The sequence below is a fragment of the Macadamia integrifolia genome, chromosome 3 (genome assembly GCF_013358625.1).
Source record: "Macadamia integrifolia cultivar HAES 741 chromosome 3, SCU_Mint_v3, whole genome shotgun sequence".
NCBI classification, from domain to species: Eukaryota; Viridiplantae; Streptophyta; class Magnoliopsida; order Proteales; family Proteaceae; genus Macadamia; species Macadamia integrifolia.
The window spans coordinates 15,440,519-15,449,359 of NC_056559.1; the positions used below are offsets into that span (position 1 = coordinate 15,440,519).

The window sequence follows — 8,841 nt, forward strand, 5'->3', positions numbered from 1 at the left end:
AACTTGGGTGAGTTCTCTCATAAGATTTTGATGGCTTGTCATAAGGAGGGACACATTTTTTTCCAAGTCACTTATTCTACTTGCCTCTCCAGTGTTGGTAAACCCAGGGGGTTGCTAATAAGATGATAGGAGAGGGGCCCTAAGAAAACTAGCCTGAGGTCCTACATTTGACCTTGGAAAAATATTTTAGGAAAAAAATTATTGTCCAAAGGGAGGCCTTTGGGGTCCAGGTTGACATTGATTATGAAAATTGGAAGGCCCTGCTTGGTTGCCCTGATTCCAAGAGAAATTTTGGTGATATTTCCATCCTGGATTGTAGGTATTACTATATGGATTATTCTAGTATAAGACATTAACACTATCATTAGAAGTGCCCCCAGAGGTGTTGGGGCATTCTTCTATGACATGTCTAAGGGACTGGCACTAAGCACAAATCTTAACCAAATTGACTGATGATGGCTCTCTAAGAACAATAGCCTCAATCCTCTTGATTAGGCTATCCAAATGGGCTTCCTTGGCTACTATCCCATCCACAAAATATCATTTTCCTCCTATGGTTCTTTCATTCTCTTGGGTTGATTCCCACTCATGGGTTTTGTCAGCTGAGTCAAGTAAGAATTTTCATGCCTTTCCTTCATCTGTAAATGATGTGAATCCCTTAAGGCACATAGACTCTATCATTTTTTTAGTTAGGTAATCAATACCCTCATAAATTATTTGACATAAATGCCATAAGTCTAGACCATGGTGAGGGCATTCTTGGAGTAGATCCTTAAATCTCTCTATAAGTTTGGAAAAAGACTCACTAGGCTTTTGCCTAAATTGAAGGATATCACTTCTAAGCTTATTGGTCTTGTGAGTTGGGAAAATTTTCTTACGGAAGACAATTGTGAACTGTTCCCATAAGGTTATGAAATTTGTGGGTAACCCATACAACCACTTTTTAGCTTAATCTTTTAATACAAAAGTGATAAACCTAAGCTTAACAGCATCATCAAAAAGCTGTTGGATCTTAATTAGAACACATACCTCTTCAAATTCCCTTAGAAATAGGTATGCATCCTCAGAGGTCAACCCATGGAAGTGGGGCAACATAGTGAGTTCAAAATTATTACCCTGGGCTTGTGGTAGAACTATGAAGGAAGGTTGGGCAGTTCTAGCAGGGTAGAACCTATCTTTCAGAGATTCAGGTGAAGGGTTTTGATGTTGGTCTCCCATATTGAAAGGTTTTAAAGAGATCAAATGTATAGGGTTACTACTTTTTGGATCTCTTCTTTCTAACCGATTCTTAGTATTACGTATCCACCTAACACTCATGCAATAGAAAACTATCCACAACTAGAGTAAGACAAACACAAAAGAATGGATAGCAAAAATATTTTTTTAATAATTTTTTGATTTTTTTTTGGCTTTTTGGGAGCTTACCAGCAGGGATCCGGGGTTGCTCAGGTCAATTCCTGAGGTATTGCTATAGGGCAAAACCTGTCTTTATCATACTGTGAGGCATAGCAACCTCCACCGATACAACTATTATTGTAAGTTATTCTTCTTAGGAATTCAATAAAAGAAAAGGAAAAACAAAATAAAGCAAACAAAGCATGCCGATTTATCAAAAGAAAGCAAAAAATAACATGGAACTGTCTCCTTGGCAACGGCACCAAAAACTTGTTTGAGGTTTTAAAATGTAATCACAAGCGTACGAATCAGTGTAGCTACAGGTCAAACACAGGGAGAGTAGCCACTTTATTTATTTTTTACTTCTTTTAATAATGCGAAAGTAAACCGATTAATGATTGTGATCTAATTCTAAATTACTGTCCTAAACATATCTATCTAAAATAACGTCCTAACCATTCGTCATCTAAGAATTTAAAGACGTAAGTCACGCAATTAAAATTAAATAAATAAATAATTGAAAATAAATAACCCACGTAATTAAAAAAAATAAAGGAAAAAAAATACTAAAATAAAAATAAAGTAAAAGAAAGTGGATAAAGCTAGAGAGAGACTCACAAGTAGGTTTCTCTACTTAGCCCGAGGGATGCATCATAATATGAGCTTCCCTACTTGACCAGAGAGTCACTCTTACAAGTGTTACTGTACTTGGCTTTAGGGAAAGGGAGACAATTAAAATAAAAATAGTAAAATGCATGTTTTACTACACTAGATTTCACACATAAATGTGCTCATCAGCCTCCATGGTAGAATGCAACCCTATGGCTAGAGTCCAACCATTCTTGGTAGAACAAAGAAGCAGGCCCATCTGTCAGAATTTAGGGAACTCTCTCACTACAGATGGTCTATTTTGGTTTGCTAACAAAGTGGATTTCATCAAGGAAAGGAAGTACCTAGGTGAAGAAATTGACAAAGAAAAGAAATTTCTAAGGAGATATGCCACCTAGTTTACTCTTCAAGAAGATTTATTGTAAAAGAGATCCTATGATGGAATACAGTTGTTGTATATGGATGAGGAGCAAGCCACAACCATCATGGAGAAAATTTATCAAGGTCTTTGTGGACAACACATGAATGCTAAGATGTTATCTAAGAAGATCTTCAGACTGGGACATTACTGGAACACAATGGAAGCAGATTATGTGGACTTTGTCAAGAATTGCCATAAGTGTCAGATATTTACTAACATTATACATATCTTGCCAACAAAGTTGCATTCGCTCAGTTCACCTTAGCCATTCTCCACTTGGGGCATCGATGTCATTGGAAAGATCAACCCCAAGGCATCCAATGGTCATAAATTCATCTTGGTAGCCATTGATTATTTCACCAAGTGGGTAGAAGCTTAGTCATATGTGGTCCTCACATCTGCTAAGGTAGCCAAATTCATTCAAGAAAATATCATTTCCTGATATGGTGTACTGCAAGAATTGATATCAGATCAGGAATCCCATTTCTGGGGCAAGACTGACAAAAGCTACACAAATTTCGATATCAAAAGGCATCGCTCTACCACATACAGCTTGCAGACCAATGGAGCAGTGGAAGCAGCCAACAAAAACATCAAAGTCATCCTACAGAAAATGGTAGAAACATATAAGGATTGCGCTGATAAGTTACCCCTTGCCTTATGGGCATACCGGACTTCCATACGATCCTCGACGGGGGTAACCCCTTTCTCTTTGGTATATGGGGTTGAGGAGGTTCTACTAGTGGAAATCCTAGTACCATCCCTAAGGGTGCTTCTTGATAGTTAGATACCTGAAGGAGAGTGGATGAAATAGACATAACGAGCTAAATTTTCTCGATGAAAGGTGCATGAAAGCCATAGATAATCTGAAGAAATATCAACTGAGGATGGTCAGGGCCTTTAACAAGAATGTGAAGCCCCACCACGGAGAAGAGGGTGAACTTGTTCTTTGAGAACAAAGAGCCCCAATTCAAGACCCAAAAGAAAAATTCAAGCCTAACTAGAGTGGCGCATTCACTGTCAAAGAAATTCTACTAGGCAAAGCTATGAAACTCGTAGACCACAATGGCAAAGAAATACCCGGACTGGTCAACCTGGATCAACTAAAAAAATATTATGTCCGAAAGGGTCAATAGCGTAAACTACGTCAGACCTAATTCCCTTCGAGGGATACGTAGGCAACTTGACATGTGCAAGTGCGGTCTCAACCATCTAAAGGCAATAAATTTATTCCAAGATTAATAATCAAAGTATCTTATAAGATCATCATAGTTTGTGTCCTCTAAGAATCGTCATTTGGCATGCACAGCCATAAAGTATCTATCATCCACCTATTGGTCCGTCACTTCTTATCTAGGATTCTATCCCCCAAGAATTGTCATTTTACATGCAAGGCCATTAGGTATCTGTCATTCACTTATGGTCCGTCAAACCCTTATCCTAGATTCCATCCCTTAAAGGAAAATCACCACCCGGCACTAGTTTATCAAGGCCAATTTATTTTTCATCCTTGGTTAGTCCAAAAAAAAAAAAAAAAAAGAGCTTGATGCAATAGTGGTAAAGGCTTATTTGAGTCATTAGCTAATGATAATGCTCCGATAAATCATTATATCTCTTTTATTTGTGATGGTTTCAGGAAAATTCATGAGCTCATTGGATGAGATGTTGAGGAAATGGACCTTAGACATGAACATGAGGACACCAAGATAGCTGGAATCCATGAGTGTGTCATTTCTCGATCGAATTAAGTGTGTGAAATTACATCACCAATCACTCCAGTAGGTGCCTCAACACTGGGATGCCAATCTGTATGTTTTTTGGTTTGGATTAGTAGAGATCTGTCCAATTCTCAAAGAATTCTGAGTTCGTATGTCATCTCCACCCAAAGGTAGTTTGTTCCAACCACCTTTAAAAAAATATTATTCAGAGGAAATTCAGGACTTCTTTAGATGAATAGAAGAGGAAATGAAGTAATTCGTCAGGTACGAAAAGATTGGCATTCTAGAAGTGGCCCAGATCTTTGTCGAATATTTACCAATGGGAGGAATCCATCAACAGAGATCACATGATGTTTATTTACTTTTCATGATAGATCGCTATGTTCTCCAAACTCTCAGGCATGGTGCACAACCCATTTTGGTTGAGGTGGTAAATTAGTTAAAGAAAGGATGTGACATCATCCCTACGGTTCTTGCAAAAACATTCAAGCGATTCGATGACATGAGCCATAGCCATAGATTCAAACTAGATCATTATCAAGGGAGTCCTGCTATTTTTCAGAGTTGGCTCCTTGAAAAACTGAAGTTAACCAAGTCATTAAAAGGAGGCACACTCGAAGCTCTTTGCTACTAGGATAAGAGGGAAGTTTTGGAACCAACCTTATCATTGACTGGGAGAGGTACATGCAAGAAAGGACTGTGCAAGATATCACATGGAGGCTCCCAGGGGGGCCATAAGAAGATTTTCTATTGAAGACCATTGGCTACAATTACGTTAGGTTCATAGGATTGACTCACATATCCTTTTACTTGCCTATGTACGTCAACCAACAATATGGGTTCAAGGTGATGGACCCAAAGGAGTTGGTGAACTTTCATCCACCTCAAGAGTTGTCTCGCCACCTTGTTACCTATCTATCTTGTCTTTGGTAGGAAAATTATTCCCCTTTCCATGTAATTCACTTGGTAATAGAATGAGGAAGTAGTTGGATTTTTGAGTTATCCCGATTATTCTAATTACGACTTGAGTTGTGGAATTAATTATGCCTAAACATTGCAAACCACCAACAAAAGCAAAAAGAAACATTTCAGATAGATTTTCATTCATAAGATGCCAAAATAAACAAGGGGGAAGGGAAAAATGGAAGTAAAAAAATGTGCATATGTTTACACTTGCAGGAGCTACAAGCATAGGTCCCTAAGAAGCAAAGTCATTATCTGAACCATACTTTGAATCATCCTCGTGGAATACTGGGGAACTCATGGTTGCCAGTCCAGTATCCTCTAGCCTCTGGGTCAAATCCTGAATCAGTGCATCTTGCTGGGCAATTTCCTGCTGGTAGGAGCTGACTTGGCTCTCCAAGGCGACAAACCTTCCAGCTTAAGGGATATAGGAGAGGATCAAGTATAAGAATAATGAAAGAAGAAGGGCAAAAAGAAAAATAAAGAGGTAGAAAATACCTTGGCAATCATCACCTCACATAAGCCATGATGCATCCTCCTGATCAAAGAATAGACCTCTGGAGACACCTGAGAAAGAGCATGTCAGCCAAAGGATGTCGAAAGTCAATTAAAGGATGGTCAGATACTCACATAGTCATAAGGAATGGGCAGCCAAAGGGAAGCATCCACATCTGTTCTCTGCTCCAGAAGATGAGGGAGACTAGGATCAGCTGTGTTGAGGTAGCACCAAGCTGGGAAGCCACAGAAGGGGATGCTAGCAACTCTGAGAGACCCACCTGCACTGGTAGAGGGTCCCGCTTGTGAAGGATCTACACGTCACGCTCTCCCCTAAAAGAACATCAGTCAAGACCAAAACAAGAAAGAAATGGAAGGAAATACTCAAGGAAGGGCAACATACCACTGGACCATCAGGACCAAGAGGGGTGCATACTGTCTCCGCCTCCAGGAAGGCTTTGTAGTCCCTATCCCAGTCAAAAAATGAGTTATCCCATACTCCATCAGCCAAACTCTCCATCTCATCCGCACGGATGATCTCTGGGCAATGCATAGTGGGTGGAGGAAGATCAGGAGAGAAGCGTGACTCGACATTCGACCACTAGGGTACTACTCTTTCTCACAGATACCAGACGTGGCCCCATATGCCCTGAAAAAGGACTTGGTTCTAGGATAATTGTCTAGCCAATGTGACTCCTTCAAAATCTGAAAATACGAGGCACTGGAATGGTCTCCAAGTGACCTGCAAATCCAAGGAAAAGTAAGTACAACATAAGATAAAAGGAATTTCGGTGTCAAATATGGCAAACCTTAATGAGATTTTTCAAAAGAGAATGAGCGGTGGTCCCCGGAGGATGGCGTTGAGCCCTGATCACCTGATTGTCTCCCCACCTCGTGGCTATGGGGAAGAAGAATGCCTGAGGATCCTTAGTCTGAGAGCTATAGTCCCCAAGTGCTCGAAGCACCAAGGCTATTTTAAAAGATCAAAGTGAGGAAGTGCAATCCAAATGAATGAAAGGGAATAAGTACAAGAAGGAAAATTACCTGAAGAATGAAGCCCACTCGCTTGAGACCTCGGTCTCCATATGACAACAGGTCTAGGGTCCACAAGAGGTATGCATAGGTGACATCACCCCAGTCCTAGGAATCTATCGCCTGAAGATCCCAGAGGAAGAACACCAGGCGAATGTCTATTCCCACTTGGAGGTCACTAAAAAGACACTGACCCACAACAAACAACAAGAAAGAACAAGTCACTTAGGCCATGTTGCCAGGGTTTACCCATAGGCTGGTTCTCCACCATCATGCACTAATATCCCTAAGATGGATATGTGTCTGATCAACCGCAATGGTAATACCTGTCAGGTCCTCAGACTCCCTGGCTATCGGAGTCTCAGGAAGGGTCATGGGTCTACCCCCAAAAGGAACGCCCATTAAGGCATAGAAGCACAGAGGCATGATGGTAATCTCACCAACAGGAAGATGAAATGAGTGAGTACTCGGCCACCACTGCTCCATCAAGGCCCCGACCAGTGCCAGACTGAATTTTCAGGTTGCTATAAAGGCTAATCGTTTCAGGTAGGAGAAGTCGACCATCTCCTTCACTCTATGAGGAAGTATCCTATACCATGACCGAACCATGTTCGGGTAGCCATACAGGGCCAAGGTAGGTGGTTCTCTCCCTTCATGCTAATGGAAATAAAGAATATATATATATATATATATATATAAAACAACAACAAAGAAACAAAAACAACATAAAAAAAGGGGATGATCAAATAAAAGATGAATGAAATGTAAAGACTTACCCAAGAACTCCATGCCGAGTTGTAGATATGAATCCGAGTATTGTGGAGAGTCTGTCAAGAGTACCAATCGGCCCGGCCCTCTTCCCTTTGAGAAGAATTATTACAACCCTCCAGCTGGATTTCTCCACAAGTCTTTCTCTTTCGTTTTTCAGCCATATTTTCCAAAATCATAAAAAACACCAAGAAGTTTCCAAATTTACACAAAAGCCCACAAGAATATCAAATTCTCCAAATGACTCCTACGTTAGGAAATATGAAGATCTTCAAGAAAAAGAAGAAGAACTTCAAAGGAAACCTGAAGATCTTCAGAAAAAATTTGAAGAAACCCGGAAAGATGCAAAATGGTTCGGATCTTCAAGAGGATTACAAAAACCCAAACTCACTCACTCACAAATCGTTCCCCAATGAGAAAAGTTAAAATAAGGAATAAACAGGGGGGACCATTTTATGGAAAAAAAAAAGATTCCAAATCAAGGCACAAAGTTCAAAGTCCAAATTCAAGGTTCTATTTCAAAGATCAAAATTCGAAATTTCAATTCAAAAATTCAAAGAAAAATCAAATTCAAGATTCCAAATCAAAGTCCAAATTCAAGATTCTATCTCAAAGGTCAAAATTTAAATTCAAAAGTCCAAAAGATTAAAAATCCAAAGAATCAAAGAATCAAAGGTCAAAAAATCAAGAATCAAATTATTAATGTCTTTTACAAGATTGAAAGAGCAACGAATTTCTTTCCTATAATTGACAAGACCAAATAGCCTAGCCCAGATCGAAGGAACCCGCTTGGAAGTCTGGATAGCCTAGCCCAATTCAAAAGAACCCACCTGGAAGACCAGATAGACCAGCCCAGTTCGAAAGAACCCGCCTGGAAGACCAGATAGACCAGCCCAGTTTGAAAGAACACACCTGGAAGACCAAATAGCCCAGCCCGGTTCGAAAGAACCACCTGGAGACCAAATTCCCTGAATTGGCACATGTCAAGCCCAGCTAAGGAAAAGTCAAAGATCAAAGTACTAACATATTTTGTAGGATTGGAAGAGCAGTGAATTTCTTTCCTACAATCAGCAGCCTAGGTAAGTCCTAAAAACTATAAAGTAGTTGAGAGATATTATCTATTGCATTTTTAACTCAGTCATCAATGAGCAAAATGATGATAGCACATAGTCTAGATGATAAAATGTGGTCATTCTTTTCATTGCCTTTGGCCGTTGGCACAGTCCTCGGCCAAAGAGGGGCATTATGTAGATACATAATTTTATCACTATCCTTCGACTGTGAGGAAATGCGGATCTTGGAAACGAAATCCGACTTCCAATCAATAGAGATATGGAAAACCCTAGAAACCCTGAAAATATTCCCCACCTATCTGAAAATCCTGAAAACCCCTACATGGGACAGAATAGGGTCCAAATATGAGTTTTTATATATAAAGGA

General features: G+C 39.8%; 1 non-coding gene across 1 annotated transcript; it reads left to right on the top strand.

Annotated features, from left to right (window-relative positions):
* Nucleotides 1-739: 739 nt before the first annotated feature.
* LOC122074972 lies at nucleotides 740-846 on the top strand. Its single transcript, XR_006139115.1, has one exon. It is a non-coding gene; the product is annotated as a small nucleolar RNA R71 (small nucleolar RNA).
* Nucleotides 847-8,841: the final 7,995 nt, after the last annotated feature.